The sequence below is a fragment of the Eucyclogobius newberryi genome, unplaced genomic scaffold, assembly GCF_026437365.1.
Source record: "Eucyclogobius newberryi isolate DKJ021-1_F unplaced genomic scaffold, fEucNew1.0.hap1 SCAF_2, whole genome shotgun sequence".
Classification (NCBI taxonomy): Eukaryota; Metazoa; Chordata; class Actinopteri; order Gobiiformes; family Gobiidae; genus Eucyclogobius; species Eucyclogobius newberryi.
Genome location: NW_027315834.1, coordinates 15,240,024 through 15,265,256, shown reverse-complemented (window position 1 = coordinate 15,265,256; position 25,233 = coordinate 15,240,024). Strand labels below are relative to the sequence as shown.

At 41.2% G+C, this 25,233-nt stretch overlaps 1 protein-coding gene across 2 annotated transcripts in view; it reads right to left on the bottom strand.

Annotated features, from left to right (window-relative positions):
• The window catches only part of syt1a (synaptotagmin Ia), a 108,502-nt gene extending 90,542 nt beyond the window's left edge, over nucleotides 1-17,960 (bottom strand). For both annotated transcript variants that reach the window (XM_072453674.1, XM_072453675.1), the window contains exon 1: nucleotides 17,848-17,960. The gene's annotated coding sequence lies outside the window, so the exon portion shown is untranslated. The remainder of the gene's footprint in view (nucleotides 1-17,847) is intronic.
• Nucleotides 17,961-25,233: the final 7,273 nt, after the last annotated feature.

Sequence of the window (25,233 nt, the reverse complement as noted above, 5' to 3'; positions counted from 1 at the left end):
TCAAGCTAGATGACAGCACTCACTCGCTGCTCTCAGGATAATCATGCAATCAAACATTATTGGGTTTCCACAGGTGCCAGAAGAATGTGGGGCATTTCCCAATGACACTAATTTGGGACATATTTAGCTTAATCACTTTTACGCATCTCAGTGGAACCCATTACCACACAATAAGAGGCTTTTCTCAGACCCAGGGTTTAGTAATGGATGGTAGGAGAATGTCAATTCACAGACAATTCAGTCAGGTGTTATGTTTCATGTATAAACATGTAGTACATGCACATATATCTCTTAATCTTTAGGTGCAATGCTAAATTAAATAACAATTGTTACACTTAAATTATGTACACTGATTATCCTTAAAGTGTCCACACTATAAGCCTACAGTGCTGTAGGGTGAGCTTATTTCCTCACAGCATTGCTAGCAAACTTAATCCTTCAAGACGGTGGCTAATTGGCAGTGCAATGTTATTATTTCTTGGCAGAAAAACAACTTTCCAATGTTAATGTGAAAATGGGCATTGTCAGGGGACAAAATTAGCTCATAAGTCGAAGAGCAAGCAAAAACTAATAATTGAACACTGAATATTTCTGTTTTTGTGGTTGCTAGGTATCTCTTTTAAGCGTTATAGATGAAAAAAATATTCTAACTATCAGCAAGACTATCATGTTAATTAAAGGTCAATAAAAAATATATTAAAAAAAAATCCAAACAGACTGTTTGAGCTTGGATCAAGTCCAGTTAATTACTTTTAGATCGAGCCCGGACAGTCTTGAGCAGTTAGAAATTAAATTTTATAAAACATGCCAATTCATTCTTTGGAAAACTTTGATGTGCACTATTTAATGAGCAGCCATAAAATGAGGTTTCCACATTAGACAATGTTCTTCAATGTTTCCTCTCATCATTCCGTTTCTTCAGTTTAGCCTGCATGTGTTAGCACTGTCACAAATGACCCAATCTGAATTATGGGTCTGAAGAAGAGTTCTTCCAAGAAAATCACATCAGAATGAACTTATTACTATATTATCTGGCTGCCCTCTGCACCTGTTGCAGGTCATCTGTCTGCATTAAACCTGATGTGCGTCACGACACACACAAACGTCTTCATCTGGGTGTCTCTTAGATTAGCCATGGTTTAATCAGGTTTGATGAGCTGGGGTTGGTCCGAGCCATACAGCTGGTGAGGGATGCAGAATTGAATTAGCCCTGCTCTAGAGACGACGGTGGGCCCATGGAGAGAGGGGCTAGGCTAAAGATTCACAATATTGGATTTTAGAAACAACAGATTTGCAAGAATACATTTAGCTTGAAACACAATTTACATGAATTAAAGTTGAATACAGACATCTCTGACTCAAGATTGTATTCTGGAAAATGGCATTCTCAACATTGCATTACACAGAAGTACTGTTGAAGCTTTGAATACATGAAAAGAAATCTGTCTTTCCAGGACATGTTCCATTCTACATTCTTGTGACTAATCCAAGCCCCGGTGCGTTCGCCTCTGACAGGCCTATTTGCACCTTTATTTTGAGAATGTGATGAGGCCAGCGGGGTGCTTTGACGACCACACTCTGTAATCTGACTCAAGCTATTTGAACTTTTTATGACCTTTTATGTTTCATTAAGAAGTCATAGGAATATCTGACATGTCAAAGTGCCAGAGTGGCCTGACAGTGTGAACCATCATCTGTCAAGAGTCCATTTTAGAAACAAGGAAAGATCTTTGGAATAATGAATCAAAGGGTGCTGTCAGAGGTTAATTAGGTAGAATCAAAGCTAAGAATATTTCAGAGGCTAAGTTTGGAAAGGCCATTGTGTAGTGGCGCTGCTTGACTGGACTAACTCAAATTAAAATGGCTTATTACCATTCAGTGCAGGCTAGGTTATAGCAGAGGTGGGCCGAAAGACTACATACCGACTCGGGGGACATTGGAAGCAGATATTTTATCTACTGGAGTGCAGCAAAGAAAAGTGCAGCCAGTTTGATTGATGACGTGACCATCATTGCGCCTTTGTGACGCAGATCTGCCTAATCACTTGTTTTTGTTCTGCGGGAAGAGTCTGTACCTCCCTGCTTGTGTCCATTATCCATAATTAACAGAAGAGAAGGACACAGTGTGGGCCATCAGTCAGGTTACACACAAAAACACACAGAAGCAAATAACAAAAGATGGTTAACTACAGCACTTTCAGAACTAATTCATTTCAGACACAACTGTGACAAAGCACCGACTTTTCTTGACCGGAAGCTAAACGTGTTGTAAAGTGACTGTGAACTGTGTGGATATTGTAGTGCAGTCCAGTGTTTTACTGTATGAAAGTTAAATGAATGAATGAAAGCCTCTTGGGGAGTGTAGGTATTCAGTCCATCAAATATCCCTAAAATCCTTTCTCCTTTGACCAATAGAGCCATATTTCATTGGATTCTGCTCTCAGGCCCTGTACATACAGCTGAAGTTAAACATAAATTCAAGAAGATATTAACATTACAATTACCTAACCAGCCAACACCATGAAAATACTTTAATAAGAGGTTTTGGTCTGAATTAGCCAATGCATGGTTGATTTGTGTTTGAGTCAACGAGCGAAGCACTAAACTCAGTAAATCTGAGGTAAATTAAGTTATATACTTTGTTCTAAATACTACAAGAATATCTGAGAGAAGACGTCTTCTGAAATTGAGAGACACGTGGTTATCGGCTGTGGTTGGACCGCCCTAAATAAGGAGATCTTTTTTGATGCCCCCTTATGGTCCAATTCCAGGTCCCTTCTACATTTGAACAGAATGTAGAAGGGACTGGCTGGTCAGGCAAGCAGATGCCCACATCAACATCTTGGTTTAAAGTAGGCCAAAGTTTCATTGTAATTTCAAATTTGTCTTTTTTTTTTTATACATAAAAAGTTTAATCTGATTACTGAAAGTTTCTATACATTATTCTTAGTCGGAGTCGGGATTGAAACTCACGACACAGAGCACACCAGCTGCCCTCGGAGCCTGGCACACGTGAGCTGTGCCTTAACCGGCCAGCACAGTATTTTATTCTATTGATCATATTTTTGGTAATTGGCATTTTAAGGACCACAGGAAAACTAGCCGCCATTAAATGGAAAGCTAATAAGGGTCCTAATAAAGTATAATTCCCTAGTGCATTTGTTGGTTCAGTATCAGAACCTGATAAACGAAAGCATTCACCGAGCCTGTTTGAAACTTCAGAGCTCATCCTATTCCATTTGCATTTCAGCACATTTAAGTGTTGCAATTACCACAGCTACAGCAGGACATTCTTCAGGAAAACCATACATTGATTGCTAATTAGTGTCTAATGAAAACCCACCCAGCCATTGCATGGCAAAGGAAATGACTCCTCTTCTCTGATGATGTTTTCAATATGCAACAAAGTGATGAGCTCTCTGAGAGAGGGTGGAGCCACGCATGTGATTGGCTCGTGTGTGTTTCTGCTCCAGTTCCAGCAGAGATGTGTGTTACATAAGGGGCCTGGTGTGTCATGTGAACGGGGCTGTGCTGGACAGAGCCGCTGCTACTTTCTCTAAATGAGGGACTTGACTCACAAAAACCTTGGACCTTTGATTAGGGCAATCAAGTCTTTTGGATTTGCATTCTTTTCTCCAGACTTTGTAACATGCAAATGCAATTTGAATTCCTTTGTTGAGGTCATCCGGTTTGCCAACCAATCAAACCAGGTAATAGTGGCATTGAACACCACTATAATGTTGATATTCATAAAAATAAGTAAAACTACAAATATTTCTTGTAAACTAAACATTAACCATAATTCACTTCTTTGAATTGGCCAATAAAGCACACTTTGGCTGTGCCCAATTGTCAAATAAGTAACCATTTATGACTAAAGTCAATCATCTACATAATGATTGAAATTTCTCCGCCTAAAACACAAATCCAAATCACAAAAGTGAAACCAAAAGAGCAGAGAGAGTGATGGCGCCACAAAGCAGCACCCAACATCCCAGTGCACCAACCATTACTCACAAATTCATCCAGGTCCAGGTCCCGCAACATGTAAGACATCAATGTACTTTTCATGATCAATAAAATGCAGCGGGACAACTTGATAAAGACGTGTTGCCATCTTGAGACAGTGCATAAGCTCACTGTGAATCATGTTTATATTTAGATTTGGCAGAAGAGGAGCAACCACACAAATACTGCACATCACCTTCCCCAGAGGAAGCTTTTGGCTGCAGAGGAAACAAATATGTTTGATGCGCAGCAGCTGGGCAACACTCTACAGTATAAATAACTTGGTGTGTGCCATTTGCACAATTATAACGCACAGGAGCTCTACCACTGAGTGATCCTGATGTCCTGACGTGCAGCAGGTGGAGCTACAGTATTTTAGTCTCCATTCAATAGTCAGACGACATTATTTCATATTCACATCCATACTTGTTGACCACGTAAAAGCAGAGAATTCACCAGACAGTAGAGGACACTTTGACCTTTTATTTGCTGATTTTGAGCCAAAAGCTTTGAGCAAGGGGCTGGGTGGAGGCCTGTAAGTATCCCCCGTTTATTACATTTCTAATACTGATAGCACGATACCCACTTGACATGTAATCTTCTACTGAGACGTTATTTCCATTAAAAAGTGGCCTATTCTATTATTAACAGTAAGGCTTGTCATGCAGTCTGATAAATACTAAATTGTGTTATTATAGTGGGCTTCACACGCTGGGGAAAGATTAAATGATAAGACTTTGCTGATAAGAAATCAAATGGTTTGGGTCCAATATCACCACTTGGTACTTTGACGAGGTACTTTCTGCTTCTTGGTGATAGAACACAACAAGAATATAATATGAGTGAAACATGTGGCTCTTGAAGCAAACAAATCAAATGCTACTTGTATTTGGCTCATCCGCTTGTTAATAAAGGATTTAAGCTGTTCGAGTGCCTCAGATTTGCCTTTCCTTGACTACTTTGTATTTATATTCAGACTACACTGTACTGAGCAAGAAACATTATTTTAGGTAATGTGTTCAGCTGATTCATCTCTTAAAGTCTTAATGTTTGCATTAAATATCTTTCCTATACATTAAGACTGTATTGTATTGTATTGAATTGTATGGGTCCATGATGAGATATGAAATCTGCAGATTGACTTTCATCTAGTCTGATTATCCTGGATGCACTGATTCCCATTTTGAAAAGAGAGTGGGGACTGTATTAGACATGGTTATTTTGTTCTGGCTTCTGTTTGGAGTATGCCTGCTTGTTCTTCAATACAGGGTATTAGGTTTAAGTGAAGGAAATGGATGTTGACAAATTACACACACACACTCAAGATTTTCAAACAACAAAGCTGCCCTGATACAGAAATGGCAAAGAAACATCACTGCAACTCCCAAATCTTAGCTACAAACTGAAACACAAAATTGTTCTGTTTGTTTGTGCAATTGATGTAGTCAACACAAAACTCTAATGCCAAACCACTTTTCCTGCCTGAAAATTATAAACTAGTTGCAATAAATTACATATTGTTCACAACATAGAATAGACTGATCCTGCCATAAACATATTTGTCCAATGGTCTGCAATTTGATTCAGCTTTGATTCAGACATTTTATTACAATTTGTGCTATACTTAGGTGAACACATACAGCCCCATTACTATAATCAACAGTCAATATCACATAATGAGCAATAATGCTGTATTTGGGACGACACTAATTTAATATTCAATGACTTATTTATAACGCTAATCATTTCAAAAACGCATAGGTCTTACGTAGCACTTAAACAAATGGTCAGCACTGCTTTTTTAATTCCATACATTATTCCTTCACTCCCGACTGTCGGTAAGATTTTATGTATCCACAGCAACACTGGACAGACTGGCAGAAGGCTGAAAGATTGAGCGAGGTCTGGAAAGTGTCTTGGCCAGGGTCAAACCGACTTTGTGCACTGACTGAATGGAGCTTTGAATTAACCAAAAAAATATAGTTTTAAATGAGACCTATTATGCTAAATATACTTTCAGGAGCTTTTAACCATGCTATAAGTTATCCTTGTCATTAAGTCATTCAAAGTTGTATTTAGAGTTAGTCATGCATATGTGAGTAATCTTTATTCTCGCCAGTGCTTTATGAGTCAAATCAAATCAAATCAAATCAATTTATTTTTGTAAGGCCCAAAATCACAACAACAGTTGCCTCTGAGGGCCACAGGGAGAAATGAATCAACAATGTCTGTGGTGGCGATGGAGTCAGACAATGTCTGTGGTGGCGATGAAGTCAGACAATGTCTGTGGTGGCGAGGGACGATGTCCCAGGGTCCTCTGTCCTTAGACTCTCCTTCTCGGCCAGGAAAAACTACAAAAAAAACCTCTTTGGGAAAAAAGCGTAGAAACCTGGAGGAGTTCCAGTGAAGGAGAGATCCGACTCTCACAGACGGACAGACGGACACGAGGAGACTGGAGCTGGACCCACTCTTCAGGCAGAAGAGGGACTGTCTGAGTCGAGCTGGACCCACTCTTCAGGCAGATGAGGGACCGTCTGAGTCGAGCTGGACCCACTCTTCAGGCAGAAGAGGGACCGTCTGAGTCGAGCTGGACCCACTCTTCAGGCAGATGAGGGACCGTCAGAGTCGAGCTGGACCCACTCTTCAGGCAGAAGAGGGACCGTCTGAGTCGAGCTGGACCCACTCTTCAGGCAGAAGAGGGACCGTCTGAGTCGAGCTGGACCCACTCTTCAGGCAGAAGAGGGACCTTCAGGCAGAAGAGGGACCAAGAGTCCAGGTCGTCACTGCTCCCCGTGCCACGCCTTCTGCCCTTTACTGGCCTGTGACAGAAGACACGCCTCTGTAAGTGAAGCCTGGTGGGGGCAGCATCAGGCTGTGGGGGTGTTTTTCAGCAGCAGGAACTAGTCAGGATCAACTGAAAGATGAATGCAGCAGTGTACAGAGACATCCTTTCAGGTGCCGCTTGATGGTCAAGTGGATGGCACAATCTTATTTTGGCCTATGTTGTCCTGTCCAGTAAAGCCTATGGGCCAAATAAATTAAAAAATAATATTAACTTGTTTTAGATTAATATTGCAATTTTATTTTTATTTTTTCATTTTCTACAGTTTGCTCCCGTTAGGGGTCGCGGGTCACTGGAGCCTGTCCCAGTGACTTTGGGCCTTAGGCGGGGCACACCCTGGACAGGTGCCAGCTCGTCAAAGGGTGAACACAGAGACATAGACACACAGACAAATATTCACTCTCACATTCATTCACTAGGGACATTTTACAGTTGCCAATTTTACCTTTAACACTTGCACGTGGATGTGGGGGGAAGCCGGAGAACCAGGGGGGAACCCAACCCACAGTAACACAGGGAGAACATGCAGACTCCACACCCTCCTTATTGGGAGGCGAGAGGTCTAATTGTTCTGCCACCGTACAGCCCAATATTTTATATAGATTTAATATGTCCAGCATAATGACCAGCATTGTAGATTAGAACTATATTAGAACTATAAGGAAGACAAAAGCACAATTGGTCTTTAAGTAAGAACTGAGCCACTGCCACTATGCCCTGTGAGTAAAAATGTCCTACTTTTAAATTACGTGTTGTTATTTTCATATTCATTAGCTGAAGGAAATTGTGCAGCTTTTGATGGGAACGTTTTGGCAACCCTTTGCTATTGATTTTACCTCTACTATCCTTGCATGTAGGTGACCTTGGACTGAAGAAAATCTATGATAGTCTGAGTGCCCTCGCACCGCACAGATAACATTTGTACATGGTGGATCTTAACGCACTAAATCAATCATGCTCCCTAGTATTGATTTTGGGATTATTAATCACAAGTGTTTTGGGAACATGCCTCGTATTTCTCTTCCATTTCTTACCAGCGATATGAATCAGGATGTGAAAAATCTGTGGAAACTAATGAAACGATGTTCAGGCTATGAAACCATCTTAAAGTCTATTGGCCAAGTACAAGGAGGCTAAATGTGTCTAAAGAGGCCAGGGCTAGTCATGTCCTTCTGCGACACAATAAATAACTAAATACCAGCCAAGTACACACTGTCCAAATAAAGAACACCACGACAGCTCTGACCATCAATGTCGGTTCAACCCCAAGAGTCCCATAAGCAGATACAAAAAAAAAAAGCTAATCAAAACCTCTCCCATGTAATTCATCACAGGCAGTGGCTCACCAGCACTGCCTCTTCCCTTCGCCGCCTGCTCCTCTTTTGGCAGGGCCTTCATCACTCTAACAACTGAGGGAACATAGATGACCAGCTAACAAATAAAATCATCACCTTTCAAATCAATACCTTTCAACCTTTACTAGGTCACAATGGAACACATTTAGATACAAAAGCTGTATAAATGATAAAGGACACTGATGTGAAATGCTTTAAAAGAGAACTATAATACTTTTCTAGAACCTCATATTAAACTACAAATATTGATGTAGAAGTACAAGTCATATAACAAGCAAAAAGCTCATTATCACGCAGTATTGGCTCCAGTAACAGTGAAGCAATTCCATCACAGTAAGTACACAAAGCAGGAGTTTGCCATGAACTGAAAGAATAAATGGCGTCTCGAAGCAGAGAAGCTGTGATTTTGTAGCTGGCCTAATTAATATTAGTAGATCAATATGGTTAACTTCAGTGGAGGCAGAGTTTTATTACAATTATTACACACGGCCCCTAAAATATATGCATTTATACAAGTTTTAGTCTGGCGTGGATGTTTTTATTGTGTTGATGGAAGCACCTCATTGTGAAAGCAGAAACTGTGTGAAGATCATCTCTCCAGAGACGTACTCTTCAAACGCGGCTCTGAATTGTGTCCTCCCTCTTTGTGTGAACATGGAAATTTTGACATTTTGCTGTACTTAAATTCAAGAGACACAGCACCATGAAAGCGACGGCCCGAATATGGATTTAAAAGTAAAAGGAGGTAGCCTATAACTGTAAATAAACTAACTCTCATTGGCACCAAATCCACTCTCAATAAAACTGGTCCCTTTTCACTCAGCATCGACACCTCGACCATCACCCCCTCTACCCTGGTACGCAATCTCGGTGTCATCATGGACCCCACCCTCTCCTTCACTCCCCATGTCAGCCACATCGTCAAGACCTCATACTTCCACCTCCGCCGCATCGCCAAAATCCGACACTGCCTCACCCTCCCCGCGGCTGAATCCCTCATCCATGCCTTCATCTCCTCCCGCCTTGACTACTGCAACTCCCTCCTCGCTGGCATCTCCTCCCATTCCCTCCACAGACTCCAAATGGTCCAAAACTCCGCTGCCCGCCTCCTCACCCACACCCGGTCCCGTGATCACATCACTCCCGTTCTCCGCTCTCTCCACTGGCTCCCCATCAAGCAGCGCATAAACTTTAAAATACTCCTCCTCACCTTCAAAGCTCTTCACCACCTTGCCCCCCCCCCTACCTGTCTGACCTCCTCATCCCCCACCGCCCCTCCCGAGCTCTCCGATCCTCCTCCTCTCTCACCCTGACTGCACCAACATCCCGACTCAAAACTTTTGGCGACAGAGCATTCTCCCGAACAGCACCCCGACTCTGGAACTCCCTCCCCCAACCTGTCCGCCACTCTCCCTCACTCACAACATTCAAATCCCGCCTAAAAACATACTTCTTCACCCAAGCCTATGACCTCCCCTACCCCTAGCCTCCTCTACCCCATTGCCTACTCTTCTACCCCCTGTTACATCCCCATCTTTTTCTCTCTACTTCTTCTGTCTTGTTTACATTTTATCTGTATATTAATGTGTATTGTACGTGTTGTCCCCCCCTGTCTGTAAATACCCCCCCTTTTTTATTATGTTCAGCGTCTTTGGGTCACTGAAAAGCGCTATATAAATAAAAGTTATTATTATTATTATTATTAATAAAAACACATCTAATGAGGCTATGATATTGCCTGGCCAGGAGAGAATACACACAATATCTTACAAAGACGTAAAGTAGACCCAGTTTTTATCTCTCAGAGTTCAAATGGGCTTGATTGACAGGTGGATTAGCCTAGCACACAAATGCCTGCGTATTTCTGCGAGTGATGCACTAAACACTTTAATAGTTAATAGTTAATGAAGTGAAGAACGATTCATTTCTCAGCGATAGATGATCAATGAGCTCCTCAGTTTTCCATGCATCACTGAAATAAACAAACCTGATTGCACGGCTCCATAATTTGGCCTGAGATGGCGAGGAGGAGGGGGTGAACAGACTGAGAGATCTTATGTAAAGAATAGAATCTGGATCTCACGCTGTAGCTAGGATTTTTGTGCATTTTATAGTGTGCCGAGACCAAAAAAAATTATGACCCTTGCAATGTAAAAGCTATAGCTTGATGGTTTATTTTTTTAAGTAAATCCATAAATAAAATTGCTGCATTCACTTACAAATTGTGTTTTCGAGGGAATTATGTTGGAAGAATGGGACCTGTTTTTTCATAACACCATGTCAGACAGACATAGACAGACAGAGATTAACAAGGCATTGCAGACTATTTTTGACAGCACCATCCCACTCAATATCGGAACAATCTTTTTAGGCGTCAAACCCCCCGCTATGGACACACTGGATGGATATTTTTGGAGCGTACTTCTGGCAGCTGGGAAGAAGGCCATCACATAAAAATGGATGACACAAACTGCTTCAACGGTTCAGGACTGGACTGAACGCACAATGGAAAGTTTGACAGACAATGGACAAAATGCGACTTTTATGGTGCATTTGGATTTTTTTGTTTGTTTTTGTGTCATGTTTTCTTAGTATAACCATAGTCCCTTGGATCACATGTACAGAAGTCACTGGCCTATGTCCAAAACAGCCTTGGCATCACAAACAGACCTCGCTACATTTATCAATTGAAAACCATTCTGCTCCGCCACTTAAATGATGCCACGTCTTTGATCTTGGTGCAATTTCCCTGCGGTCTAAAACTTGCTGGTCCTTTTATCTGTGCAGAGGCAGAACGGGTACGCTGTCTGGAAACAGGTGTTCTGGCTGTTTGATGTTAGCCTGCGGTGGTCCAGCAGCTTTGGAAACATGAAGCCATCGTGACCCCATTCTGGAGAAGCCCCTCCCCCACGCGGATGAAGACACCAGGTGCCAAAAATACATGCAGCTGTCATGAAAAAAACATCTGACACAATGACTTTGCGACTGACCCTGGGGATGGACGAACTGCATCTACAGTATGCACCCAACTCATTCAATGAGAAGCCTTTCTGCAACAAAGTGGGAGCTGTCCAGCAGCTGAATTTGGCTCTGCTCTTCTTTAAGATGCCAGAACAGACTACAGAAACATTCACGAACAATATGACTTGAACTATGTACATTTAAAAGGCCTAATAATATTGCCCAATTTGGTGGTTTAATATTTAAAAAAAAGGATTTGTTCATATTGAAAATTAAATATACATGAGTGTCATACCGTATATGTTTTTCATCATTGTTTACTGAAGCTTTGAGCACAAACCAAAAATTATTGATACGTTTCTGTAGCCCGGGTTTTAATTGAGAAAAGAGCTGATGTCAGGTGTATTTAGCATCACATTGATTGGGCATTTAAGACTAATACCATGGCACCATCAGATAACGCAAGCCCTTTTAAGCCTGTGACCAACAATAAATCCTGCTTAAGCTACACCAAAACATAAGCAAAGAGATGATGCTGACCCACAGAAATCGAGGAAATTAATTTGAAAAAGTATTATCAATGGCTTGAGGGAACAAAGAGCACCACCTCTAGACTTTTTTCTCTAACAAATTCATTTGGAAAACATTATACAAAGTGTGCGACACATTGGCTTGTGGCCCTGTGCATTTCCTGGAACACGCATCCAGAAAAAGGATTATACAAGAGATGGGACATGGGATGAGAAGCAGCAACAGAGGAGAGGAGTAATTCAAACAGGCTAAACAGCCAAAGCGTCAGATGGAGTCGTGACTCAGTGCCTCTGTTTACTCTATACATGACAAACAGGGGTCACCAAAAAGCAAAAAGTCTAACATCTTAACATGACTTAACTCCTATGAGAGTTTCATGAGCAATACTATTAAAAGGCAGTTCAATCAGGTCAGGAGTAACTAAATGATTTGACAGCCAATTTCTATACTTCAGAGCTCCCCAAGTAAGTCTTAACATTTGCTTCTAATTAATTATTTTCTGGCTGACTGGTCAGAAGTCAATAGCTTTACAGTATCAGATTTACCTTCTTAAATTATGCCAATGAATATATGTCAGTTAAACTATATTTCATGCAATGTACAGCACAAGGAGTTTTCATGGTCTTTTGAATTTGTTTTTAAGCTTTTTATACAAGGTTTTGCTTTAGGAATGTTAAATACACCTTTTCCAATATATACCTTTTTCCTCTTTCGAAAGAGGATTGCAAGATTAGAGCTTTGCATAATAGATTTTATTGATCATCTGTAGAAGGTAATAGCTTCCTTATCATTACCTATATTTAAAAGGCGCAATGGACGATTTTTTGCCGATTTGAGAACGCAGGCGGAAGTGCGCATGCGCACTCCCCCGTGCGGACTGATACAACACACACGTGCGTTTGTTTATTAGCGCAACGGAGCACATCGCATCTCTCGTCTCCCGTAGATTTCAGTCCACTTCTGCGTCAGCTCGAACTGTCTTTCTCCGTCTTCATTTTGCCCCGTACACTGAGGGAACTATATTATGATAGATCCATGCGCTTAGGCACGCGGAAACGTGGGGACGAACCGCACGCAGCTGCAGGTGAGCGGTAGGTGCGTTTTATGATTGATACGTGGCAGGACAAATGATTTATCCACGCCACGAGGAAATATGATAAAAAAAATTTGCTCCACCTTTAAGATTTTTGGATCCGTCATAACTACAGTGCAAACTCACACCGTAACAAAATCATAATCTTTTGCTTTTTTAAGGTGTAATTGCATATGTAATCAGTGACAGCTTCAACAAAAAGGACTTGATCAAAGAATTTAAAACGATTTCTATTTACTTTAGAGGAACTGCATGAATATGTGTTTTCCTTGCTGCCCAGTGGTCAAATGGTTAAGGCATATTGATTGATTGTCACAACAAGTTTTAATTTAAAATTCAACATATAAATTACCTCATTATATATATTATATATTTTTGCCCAGTTGTCTAAATACTGTTCGTCTTGTAGGTCAGAACCCCCAACATGACACAGTCAATGTCTGCCAGCGATGTGTGTGATGTGAAGGGACAGCCATGTTTCATTATAAATTCAAGGCCAATCTGTTCCCAGGGAGGAAAAGTAGGATGCCAGGTAATGAGTTACTTTAGGAGATAAGGCACAGCAAATGTAATCTCTGAAATTTCGCTGGCAGACAAATAGCATCTCAAGCCCATCCAATCAAACAGAGGAGAAAAAGTCAGGCCTCATCAAGGCCGTCATACATAGCAGTAAATAAGGTCAACTGTTCTTTCAACATCTTGTATCCCTCTCACAGGTTATATTGTAAAGGCCAATTAAACCTGCTTGAGGAAAAAATAATTGAGCTACTTTGTAAAAATGGCCAACTTACAAGGCGGAATAAGTGAAGCCACTCCAGAGCACACAATCTCTACTGTACCAGCAATACATCAAATTTAAACAGGTGAGTATTTATTATCTCTGGTGGGCTGGACTGGCCTCATGGCACAGTGGTAATGAGTGTTTTTTGTCTGACTGGGTGGACATATTTTGGAAAAGGGCCTCCGTTTCACCTCAAGAAGACTTGGAGAGGGAACTTTGCGCACACGCGACTCGGGTGGCCGCACATTTACATCATCCTTTAAAAAGAGCCCTGAAGGAGTCAAACTGTTTCATTTTTCAAGGATTAGGGGCTTGGTGGAAAGGGGTAAACAACAGGAGAGCAAATTGAGGCCACTTGCTGTTCTGCCTCTGTGCTTTCTGATAAACTCCAACAGCCAACCTCTAGGCTTTTGTCAATGTCATTATTCCACCAATTGACTCTGTGCTGGTTGGCACAGGAGTCCAGTGAGAACATTCCTGTAGATGAAGCCTCCAGTCCAGTTTTGTGCAGCTGCTGGTGGAGGTTTGAACATCAAGAGAAGCAGAGGCAGCGAGGTGACGTAATGAGGGCAGCTTATGAAGATTACTAAGGAGCTCTTTGAACGGTGTGCAGCACGTGGCTCCTACAGCACTAACAGGGAATGTGGCTGGCATGACAACCTACAGCAGACTAGAGACTTGGTTGCTATGGTGCCCAACAAGGATGTTTGCATCAGAGGCAAACCTAGGCAGGCAGGAGTCAGTGGCACATACGCCATGCTCATCCACTCAATAACAAGAGTGGTCAGGGGCACAGCACAACAATCGAGATGAGAAGACGGGACCTTTATAGTGAACAGATTCATTTAAGTAAACAAATAGAATAAATACATGTATGTTGTGATGTAATTGCCTTCATCAAATATAAACTGTCCACCAAAGAGTTGTTTTTGATGATGTGTGTAGGAGTAAAAGGTAATCTCTCTTTCATGGTGTGAGTGTAGACTGTGTCGAGGTAAGCCTGGTGTTCAGGGGACTGAGGTCGAGCTCAAGGAGCAGCAGTCCCTCAGATGGTATTAATCTCTAATAACTTCTCACCAGGCTCGGGCAGGAATCAACAGCAGAAAGTGCTCTGGGTAGATAATGTGTTTTGTGTGAATGAGGATATTAAAAAATTGTAGAGGGCAGACGCAATTTCCTCTTAAAGGCAATTTTACAATTAGAGTTCTCACTGGAAGTCAGCCATTCACAACAAGCAGAGCTAGATTAGTTCTATTGTTGTCATTTTATAGTGAAGAGAACAAAAGTACCAGCATCTTCTGAGGCACTATTAAACAAACGCAGGAGGTAAACGCACACACTATTTAAGTTGTTTTGAATAAACGCACAACCATCAGGGACGCAACTCTATGCTCAACATTTTTATATCAAAGTTAGGCCCGGTTCCATCCAGCTGACTTGGATGGGCAGACTTAGAATGTAGATGAGCAAAAAGATGCAGCGTTACATTGACTGGGTGTTCCAACTTAAAGGGTCTGTACCTATTTTTTCCCATGTAATAAAGTTGAATTAGTTAATTTCACACTGGCAACTGCATTTCACATGTTGATTATTTTCACACTGACAACCGCAAGAGGGCGCTCTAGGCTCTAAGCGACACAGAAGAAGAATCAACACTTCCTCTACCTCCGGAGTTTGCAGAGTTGTTTAGAAGTGACACAGAGGAAGAAGTGAGAAATACATGTTCAAACAGTTTAAAATGAACTAGATCTGTTTTTCACATTTTTAAGACAGTAAAAACGCAATCTTTAAAGGTTGAATGGACGATCGATTTTTGGCCCAAATCTGAGTCTTATTTCCTCGTGGCGTGGACTGCCGATTAGTCCTGCCACGTATCAATCATAAAACACACCTACCGCTCACCTGCAGCCGCATCGGCTCGTCCCCAGGAGAGCAGCATGTTTTCCCGTGGCTGAGCGCATGGATCCATCATAATATAGTTCCCTCAGTGTACGGGACAAAATTAAGACAGAGAAAGACAGTTCGAGCTGACGAAAATCTACAGGAGACGAGAGATGCGATGCGATCCGTCGCGCTAATAAACAAACGCACTTCTAGCCGCAATGCTCTTGTGTAGGTCCGCACGGGGGAGTGCGCATGCGGCGATAAATCGTCCATTACGCCTTTAAGGTTAATATATTCTTAATTAATCCCCATGGGGAAGATTGTCCTCTGCACTTGACCCATTGTTCAGGAGCAGCCAGGGACCGCCACAGTAAATCCATTCATAAGAATATAATTTATATTTGTTTAAGTTTTACTATACTGAGGACACTTCTCTCAAACCTTTTAGTTGGAATGCCTAAAATGAATGCAAAGATTTGTTAGTTTATATTTAGTACTCTCCATGAAAAACTGATTGTGTTGCATGTTTGCTTCTTATTTGAAGGTCATGTTAATACACAGCACATGTTTGCTTCTAAACCAGCCCTGCATTTACACAACGACAAAATGATTGTCGTAACTTGTGATAATTAAAAGCTTTTATTGATTTCTTTGTTATAAAAGGTGTTTATTCAAGTAGCATGCTTGCAGAAGTGTTCTGCATATTATTAAGAGGGATAATTTATTTGTGGCACTGATTAGTGTAATCAATAAACAGGAATGGGACTTTAAAAAATACAAATTCAGGATAAACATCAGTGTAGTGTCACTGATCTTGCTTGCTGCCAATGGCTACTCAAGGTCAAATCATGGGAGAGCTGCTATTTATATGTCTCATTTTATATTACTATTCAGAGCAGAAACCTCCTTTCCATAATTTCCTCACAATCTGTCTTTGCCCAACTCAAACCTAAAGAGAATCAAACCCTAAAAAAGAGAAAGCTTACATTTAGATAATATAGCCTAATGTATACAATATGAAAATTCAAATTGTTTAAAAGGTTTTGACAAATACACAGATGGGATGATTAATATGTTGCTCAAATGGGCCATTCCAGACCATAATGCTTCAGCCAGGTTGTTCTGTTCAAGGTGAAATGTACCCTGAAGGTGTTTCAGAAAGCCATTTCTCCAGCGGTAGCTACAATATCCATCTGCGCAGATATAACCTCAGCTTGTCTGTTTCAGTTAGTGCTTATGAAATGGAGCATCTGCAGAAGCTCCCAGAGAGTATGTAAACATAAGCTCTGCCCTGGGAAATGAGCTGAGAGGTCATTTAGACTGAAGGCAGGGAGAAGCATGGCACGCTGCTTCTGTCACCTGGAAACAGTTTGACAAACTCGGGGCTAAATGTATTCATCGCACACCTGAGCAGCCTCTACCTCTACCTCTCCACTCCCCTTTCTCCTCACAATGACTGATCACGCCTCTGGGGATTTTAGGTAATCTTCGGGCAGCGCCAAAGGTGATAGGCTGGCTGCCTTTGTATGTACCAGCGCTCCACAATCACAGAGGATATGCTTGACATGTTTGCAGACAGCGAGGAGCCATCCATTCCATGTGCATCGTGCAGTAACCAAGGGGCAGCCTATCAGTGGAGCAGAAGGGGGTGATAAGGCTGTTGTACAGTGAGGGAGTTCCCACCAATCCGAACATCTGAACACACACTGCTAATATTGCTAAATTTTGGAGCGGAATTTTTACTACGCTCTCTGCGAGACTCAAGTTAGATTACAACCTCGTGTACCGCAGAAAACCAACTCTTGAAGACACGAGGAAACAAGAGAAAGATCAATAGTATGTCTTTTACAAGCCTAAAATAAACCCATTACAACTCGAGGGTGGAAAACAAAAAGAAGACAGGGCATCCACGCTATTGTCAGCCCATTTTAATCTCATTGCGAGGTGAACAAATGAAGGGATTAGCTTCAGTGGGATAAAAGCAGCGCTGCTCTTCCGTCTCTAACCTCCTCCTCTCTTCATCTCAACAACCACCCACACAACCACACACCCACACTGTGGTCTCCCCTCGCAACTAGAGACACGCTATACATGATGCAGCTATTCCACAACCACTATCACAGTTAATCCTCCTTATACATCCAGGGAATCAAGTATAAAACTTAAAAGTCTGGAGGAACAAGGGTAAAAGCATGTCAAAATCCTGTTATGAAGCAGAGAGCAGGAGTTGCATATGTGCACTTCTCTTCTCTTGTTCCCAATCACAGCACAAACCCATCTACAACATGTCACCTAGACATCATTCTCATTCACACAAAAGGATGTAACTATTCAGCTCAGAGAAAGCAAACATTTACGATGAACTTGGGAGTCCTGGAGACATGCGCTCTTACCTTGCAACAACAGCACAAGTTGAGCTGGTACTGGTGAGATGCTGCGCTCATTCAAAGTAGATGGGAGTCAGGGAGTGTATGTTGTACCTAAGTGTGATGCTTGGAGACGGACAGCGAGAGAGAGAGAGGGAAAGAGGTGGAGCCTGCTTTCGGAAGAGAAAGGGAGGCGGAGAGAAGCAGGCAGAATGACAACACTTTAGGCTGTCTGCATAGCCAGTCTTGTGGGAGCAGAGTGAATGGCGCTAGATCATCTCCTATTTAAACTGGTGCAGAAAATAGAGAGCATGTGAGGCTGAGAGAACGGCAGCCTGAGGGTAGATACAAGGAGAAAGGTGGAGAAAGGAGGAGGAAGGAGGGAGGAAGGAGGGAAGAGGAGGGAGGAGGAGGGAGGAGGGAGACACTAGAGTATCAGAGCAGTTCAACCCAGCATCGTCATGCGGCACTTCCTAGGAATCCCTCCAGTAAGAGGAGCACTGCATCACCAAGTCCTTGGCTGTGATTGGCTGGTTAGCAAAGAGACGCCAAGGATTAAGGACAACGCAGTGTAACCTAAAATGACTCTTAAAAATATTAGCATGAAGTATTTTAGCCCCTGGAGCCCACATCTGTTCAAGGACAAAGTGTATGTGTGTGTGCGCGTGCGCGAGTGCGTGTGGGTTGTGTGTGTGTGTGTGTGTGCGTGCTGTGTGTGTGGGTTGTGTGCGTGTGTGTGTGTGTGTGCGTTTGTGTGTCTGTGTGTGTGCGTGTGTGTGGGTTGTGTGCGTGTGTGTGTGTGAGTGGGTTGTGTGCGTGTGTGCGTGCGTGCATGCGTGCAAGCGCGCGTGTGCGTGTTGTGTGTGTGTGTGTGTGTGTGAGTTGTGTGTGCGTGTGTATGGGTGCGTGTGTGTGGGTTGTGTGTGTGTGTGAGTTGTGTGTGCGAGCGTCCCTTCTGTTCCCTTCATGTTTGTATTATTAATATTATTATTATTGTGTATTTATTATTTTAACATTAAGCCTTTACAACTCCTATTTGGAAACAAAAAAGAACATGAATCCATAAATTGGATTGGCCCCACACTGCCCTCAGAGCTCCAACGCTCATAGTAATTCCCTCATTACAAAATGCCACACTTATGCTTTTGACACAGTCCCACACACATTCTTCTTGGGTTGCATTAGTCGTCCACACCTGGCTGTGCAGATCAAAAGCCTGTTTGGGTCAAAGCCTCTCTCTCTGCACTGACAGTCTGTGCTCATGAGGCCCAGCGAGAGTGTGTCCCTTGTTTACAGATGGACACATCTCTGGAGGGGCCGGCGACAGCCTGCAACAGCCTGATGGATGATGTGACAGTTATGTTCCAGCGAGCATCTCCACATCCACCTCCTCAGATCTGTCACACAGGCCCTCTGCCCTCTGGGGCCGCCACAAAACTATCACCAATGGCAATGGCAATTGGCATGCAACGAATGTCAATTCAACCTCCAATGAGTTGGTCCAATACTAGACTGGCACAAGTGAACATGAAGATCTACAGGAATGAGATGAAGCCAAATAAATACAAACTATAAGCAACTACTAAAGAAATACCAGAAAAATCTCCTCTAAACTTAAACATGGACAAATTCAGCAGACACTGGGACAGATGGGGCAGATGTGCCACATTTTCTTTGGACTATTCTTTTTTGCATTCTCGCTCTAAAACACATGCTCGCTCTGAAACATATGTAATAAAACCTAATATGGCACGTTCAAACTACACCATCATTGAAAATGTAACCTTGAAGCTTGTAGAAATAACACCCGAGATGAGTAAAGTGAGTAAACAAGTCTAAGAAATGTTTTGTATGCTGTTGGGTGACCTAATCTTCAAATATTGATTGGATCAACGCTGCCATCACTTACAGCCTCAGACCAACTCTTTATGGAAAATAAGGCAAATAGAGGCTCCTGGGCATAAGCTCAATACTAATGCACAAGGACTTCTAATGTCCCATTTGAAACCATGGATGTGCAATTCACTAAAACAGAGAGCTCAATAACCTTTCATTTATGACTCTGATGAGAACCATGCCACAATTCCCAATGCCTTTATAATATATATATATATAAAATATTATTTTAAGGTTAATGATGTTTAGTTTAACTTCGATACTAATGCGGTTCCTCTGATTTAGGTTTAACGGTGGTGATCTCACTGCCCGTTTCACTGATCACTTTTCTGCTCATTAACCAGTGCTGTCCACAGAAACCAGTTGCTTATTTCAGACAGGCTTTGCATTAAAGGCAAAAAGACTTATTTATCTGATCTTAGTTCAAAGGGACCTTTCAAGTGCTGCAGGCAGGGGCGTGTCCCTACTCCACGGCTTGTTTTTATCAATGGTCCCTTCTCCCACATTTCCACTCATTGTGAATCCAAGTAAAAACAGTCTTACCTTTTGCAGACAGACAAGATGAGCTGCTGTTCTGTAGCTTTAGTTGTTCTGTAGCTTTAGTTGTTCTGTAGCTTTAGTTGTTCTGTAGCTTTAGTTGTTCTGTAGCTTTAGTTGTTCTGTAGCTTTAGTTGTTCTGTAGCTTTAGTTGTTAGTTGTTAGTTGTTCTGTAGCTTTAGTTGTTAGTTGTTCTGTAGCTTTAGTTGTTCTGTAGCTTTAGTTGTTCTGTAGCTTTAGTTGTTCTGTAGCTTTAGTTGTTAGTTGTTCTGTAGCTTTAGTTGTTAGTTGTTCTGTAGCTTTAGTTGTTCAGTAGCTTTAGTTGTTCTGTAGCTTTAGTTGTTCTGTAGCTTTAGTTGTTAGTTGTTCTGTAGCTTTAGTTGTTAGTTGTTCTGTAGCTTTAGTTGTTCTGTAGCTTTAGTTGTTCTGTAGCTTTAGTTGTTAGTTGTTCTGTAGCTTTAGTTGTTAGTTGTTCTGTAGCTTTAGTTGTTAGTTGTTCTGTAGCTTTAGTTGTTAGTTGTTCTGTAGCTTTAGTTGTTAGTTGTTCTGTAGCTTTAGTTGTTAGTTGTTCTGTAGCTTTAGTTGTTCTGTAGCTTTAGTTGTTAGTTGTTCTGTAGCTTTAGTTGTTAGTTGTTCTGTAGCTTTAGTTGTTCTGTAGCTTTAGTTGTTAGTTGTTCTGTAGCTTTAGTTGTTAGTTGTTCTGTAGCTTTAGTTGTTCTGTAGCTTTAGTTGTTCTGTAGCTTTAGTTGTTCTGTAGCTTTAGTTGTTAGTTGTTCTGTAGCTTTAGTTGTTAGTTGTTCTGTAGCTTTAGTTGTTAGTTGTTCTGTAGCTTTAGTTGTTAGTTGTTCTGTAGCTTTAGTTGTTAGTTGTTCTGTAGCTTTAGTTGTTCTGCTTCTCTCAGCCACTGCTACACTGAAAACCACTAAATACAGAACTTTTATTCCCAATATTTAGCTTTTAATTCATTTTAACATTCAGACGGGGCTGTTATCATGTCTTTGTCCGTAACTTACTTAGTTTTATATCTGCTCCATGTTTGTGCCTTGTACTGTCTGTACTGTAAATGATGCGGCAAAAGCATTTTCTTCTCCGGGCTGCGCGAAGAGAGCCAACACCCAATCAGCGATAGAGAAGAGTTAACAGACAGCCATAGCAGCCAATCAGTGCTCAGGGAAATGCACGGAGCAGAGAGGGCTGTCAGGCCGTGGAGAGCAGAGCCACCGGGCCACTCATGGGGCCACTGCACCGAACCATGGGGCCACTGCACAGAACCATGGGCCACTGCACCGAACCATGGGGCCACTGCACCGAACCATGAGCCACTGCACCGAACCATGGGCCACTGCACCGAACCATGGGCCACAGCACAGAACCATGGGGCCACTGCACAGAACCATGAACCATCCCGACTCTCCAGAATAACCAGCATGCCATTGGCTACAGATCAGAGAAAGAAAACACCAATGTGATGCTGAAACAACATTTGGTCTTCAAGGGCATCTATTAAATTCATGTTTGGTGCAGAAATATAGTAAACAAATAAGAATGAATATTTTGACATTTATATCTAATATCAAATTGGATCCGCCTGATCAAAGGGTCATAGAAGGAAGAGGTGAATCACTTGCCCTTATCAGTCCATGCAGACCTCCACCTGGCCTTATCGTTCAGCCTGCCCTGGAGGTGTCTGGGTTAACATCCACAGCAACATACAAGAAAACCACTGTTTGTATGATCGTACATCGACCTTCTGTCAGTGAACACATGAGGCTGGATAAATTGGACTTGTCTGCCTAAGAGCACATGTCTTATAATAAGAGTCAGCTTTGTGCCTTGTGGTGACTCAGGAGTCAGCTCTTAAGACAAATGTTCATGCACAACAGATCAATGCTGAAGAAGATCCAATGTATTTGTGATTATACAATATACAATAAACTGATTGAGTGCAATGAACTGGATTGAGGCACTCATGATAATGAATAGGTTATCTATCCCCAGCTCCATAAAACTACATAAATACTCTTTTATCTTATGTAGTAGATGGAGTTACACAATTGAGTTCTGTAATCATGCTTTTGAGGCTTTAAGTGTGATGATTTACAGTCGTTTTGCTCTAGTCTATTCTTAGTTTGAGTATCATCCTCATCCTGTGTGCTATTTTTAGTTAGTCTGTCACATGATGTAAGTGCAGGCACAGACTCACTGCTGGCCCCATACGTAACAATACATCTTCTGAATGCTTTAACCTAAAGAATGCAGTGTGTATTATCTTATCTATCTTAGGGGTCTGTAGAGGGTATATATTGACACATGCCTTTGTGCTGCCACAAGTGTAATATCTTGTTATTACTTGTTGATCAATTACAGGATGTATGTTCCAGACATTAAAATGAAATCTGAAAACATGACAAATGGAAATGGACCAATGATGGTCATGAGTGGCCCTGCGGCCACTGCTGTCAACAGCTTTGCAGGTCTGTAGGTTTTTCCATGTTAACTGCACATAAACTGATTAAATGGCATTCCAAACAAAAAGGTCAATGTAATCGCATGAATTCCACTTTTGCACAAAGAAAACGTAAAGGGCATCAAACAAATTCAATTTTAAAGGGAATAATTCCAAACCGTGTTGCTAAAGGTCACAGCACTGTAATGTGCTAATGTGCTCCCCAAAATAAACGGCTTCAAAAAAATTAGGACTGCACAATATTAGTGGGGGGGAAAAATGCAATTACATTTTTTTTCTTCCTTTTTTTAGCCAATACCGATTTATATCTTTAAGTATATTACATCTATAAGTATATATTTGTGCATGATTGTATAAACATAAAGATATATGTTTCGCTCAATTGGACTTCTAGTTTTACTCATGAGTCTGTTTAAAAAGTCAAATCTGATGCACTGAGGACATCAGACTTGAGAAGTGGGCGGGGCAGAATAAGGAGACTCCTGAATTTAAAACATACACACAGTGGAAGCAGACAGCACCTTTAGGACACCCGTAAAAGTAAGGTGTCATGGATTATTTGAAAGTGATCATCATGTTAAAGTGATGCACTTTGGTATTGATAAAATACTGATTAAATTATTATCAATCAAGACTGTCTTATCGCTTTAGATATGTACGTAAACAGCCCATTACGCCATTGTTTTGTGCAAAAACACCCAGACTCAGTGTGTGCTGTTATTCGGTCCTATACACAATAATAGTGAAATACTCTGAGCCTGAACCATTTATTTTAAACATTACACATTCAATGAGTAGTAGAAAACCTCTACACTATTTGGATTTTAGACTGATATAAATCCATATTGAAGTCACTAGTGTTGGTGTCAGTAATAAGATAAGATAAGATAAGATAATCCTTTAATATCCACACAAGGGGAAATTTCGTTGCTACAACGCAGTAGAACAGGAGGAAAGGACAGATTATAGGAATATATATATTAATATATATTAATATCTAAAATGTCCCCAAAAAGAAGGCTGTAAAACATGAATGATCAAAAAGCGCCCATCACACTTGTTATAAACTCACTGACTGTAACAAGTTCATTTGTTTCAATTTGGGAGAAAATATGTGTTTCATCAAACAAAATGCTTCTTTATTTGGGGGATGAAAAGCACAGGTGTCATTGGGCTATTCTTGCTATTAGGATCAGAAAAAAACAGGTCTAGTCCCAGCAGTCATTTATTACTGAAATATCAGGTCTCATTTCATCCCAATTACTAACAGAAAGACCGTCCATTACTTCAAAATAATTCACTGTTGTAAATAGAGGAAATAGGACTGGAGAATATAACCGTGTCCAACATAGTTTCTGCTGCACAAGAAGGTGCAGTGATGTTACAGCACTAAGGCTACGTGCTGATGGATGTTTAAGACATAAGTATGCATAATCCTCACCTCAGGGAGAATGTCAGGAAATGTGCTTTGAATTACTGGTGAAATCCCATGTTTCTTACACATGTTGCATATTAGGCAAAACAATATAAAAAAGTGAAATACCTGTGAGCAAACAAATTTGAGTGAACACCAACAGTATTTAAAATGTTTTATTTCCCATTGGCATTTCCCACTTCCCTGTTTAGATGAAGAGAAAAATAACAAAATTGTAAAAAATTATACTATTTTCTTTTAAATTGCCATGACAAGCGTTTGGTGCAAATAATTACCATCATATTCTTAATAATCGAGACATAAAAGTGCTTATAACAGTTACATCGTCATGTTAGGGCTGGGCAAGAAAATAATAATCATTTAATTCGATTTTATTTGGTTTCCTGTAAAATGGCCTTTAGTAATGATTTCATGAACATAAACTATACAGACTTTTAATCTGTGCCATTAAACACCAATAATATTCACATTTCTTCCTCCAAAGTCTGACCTCTGCTCAAAACCACATGTTGTCTGCACAAAGATGGAGCAGAGGATCATGGGAGGTCTATAGTTCCCTCAGTGCTTTTTGATTTATACTGTGTGACTGCCCGCGATATTACTGTGAGACTTTTTACCACTTCACGGTGACTCAGTTTTGGTTACATCACGAGTGCTACAACCTCAGTGTGTAACTCATGGACCAACGGGGTCGGGGGGCGCTGATTGTGGCTCATCACGCAGACAGCTGGAGGTGTGTCCTGGATGTAGTGCAAGGTCGAGTGGCTCTTCCTCACTGTCGCATCTCTTTAATTCACTCGATGCAAATCAAGTAACATTTGTTTTGTTGTCTGGACCTGTCATCGAACAAAAGTAAGAAATGAATGTCAATGGGTGGGTTAGCTCCACTGATAATCAAGAACTATAGAAGGCTTCAATACGGGATAATGGTCTATTCATAATCTGCGTATCCATGGAATCCATCTGATGTTTCCATGGAAATTAGTTTGAAATATATGCTATATTTTGAATGGTAAAAAATCTTAAAATAGAACCATTAAAATCTTCATAGGTCCAGTGACTTATTCAAATGTCCAAG